We start from the raw sequence: 1,199 nt of genomic DNA on the forward strand, positions 1-1,199 counted from the left end.
CATGGGGGGCAGGGTGTGGGGGAGAGAGACGCCCCTCCAAATAAGGGATATGTATGTAAATGTATGTAAATGTCCAAGTAAATGCCTGTATTGAATATGTAACCTCCGGAAATGTCGGATGGGTTTGTTTAAAAATGATGGTTTGTAAATGATATTTATAACTTGAATAAAGTATTTTTTGATATAAAAAAAAAAAAAAAAAAAAAAAAAAAAAAAAGGCTGCTGAGAGATCGCTTCTCGGCCTTTTGGCTAAGATCAAGTGTAGTATCTGTTCTTATCAGTTCTTATCAGTCTTAATGTTCTTATAAGAACAGGGTAAGTATAAGAGCAGTATTTGCATTGGGTCATCGACGAGGAGCGGAGGTCAGGAGCACGTGTCTGGTTTAGGGGTGGATCGATGCTGGTTGGGTAACCAACCTAACACCCTTATCCAGGTGGGATGGCAGTAGCAAGTGGAGCTGGAGGGCAGGGTATTCGGAATACCCTGCGAGGAGGGGAACCCTTTCTCAAGGGATCTCTTCATCAAGAAGGTGCTGCTGGAGGCCTGTGGATTCAAGGCCGGGGACATCTTCTGCCTCCAGGACTTCCCAGGTAACGGATACTTCGACGTTACCTTCCAGAACCCGGCGGGATGGCAGAAGTTACTGCAGGACTTCCGGGAGAAGGGGGATGAAGCCCCGCTGTCGCTCCTGAAGGTGCAGCCGCTCTTCACCCTCCCCACCCAGAGGGAACGGATGATCACGGTGCACATGTTTAACCCACATGTGCCCGTCGTGGATGTCCTCACCTTCCTTGCGCGCTACGTCGAAGGGGCCGGGAACTGCGTGGACATAAAGGACTTGTTCGGGATCTGGACGAGCAAGAGGCAGGTAAAAGTGAAGCTGAGGGTGGACGGGAAGGGATTCATTGTCCACCCTCCCTCGGTGTTCGCTATCGGAGGGAACCGGGGCTACATGACGTACGTGGGGCAGCCCAGGGTGTGCAGGAAATGCAACAAACCTGGGCACGTGGCGGCAGAATGCAGGACAGTCGTCTGCAGAAACTGCAAGTTAGAAGGCCACGAGACAAGGGATTGTAAAGAGAGTAAGAGCTGCAACCTGTGTGGGGAGGCAGGCCACCTTTACAGGGCCTGCCCTAAAAGAGCAAGCACTTATGCACAGGCGATAAGAGGGGCCGCTGCCAGCACCCCCAGGGTGGAC

At 51.4% G+C, this 1,199-nt stretch overlaps 1 pseudogene; it reads left to right on the forward strand.

The window, feature by feature from the left end:
* Positions 1-229: 229 nt before the first annotated feature.
* LOC144601537 (U2 spliceosomal RNA) lies at positions 230-336 on the forward strand (annotated as a pseudogene).
* The last annotated feature ends 863 nt before the right edge of the window (positions 337-1,199 follow it).

Source organism: Rhinoraja longicauda, chromosome 16 (assembly GCF_053455715.1).
Source record: "Rhinoraja longicauda isolate Sanriku21f chromosome 16, sRhiLon1.1, whole genome shotgun sequence".
In the NCBI taxonomy this organism is placed as follows: Eukaryota; Metazoa; Chordata; class Chondrichthyes; order Rajiformes; family Arhynchobatidae; genus Rhinoraja; species Rhinoraja longicauda.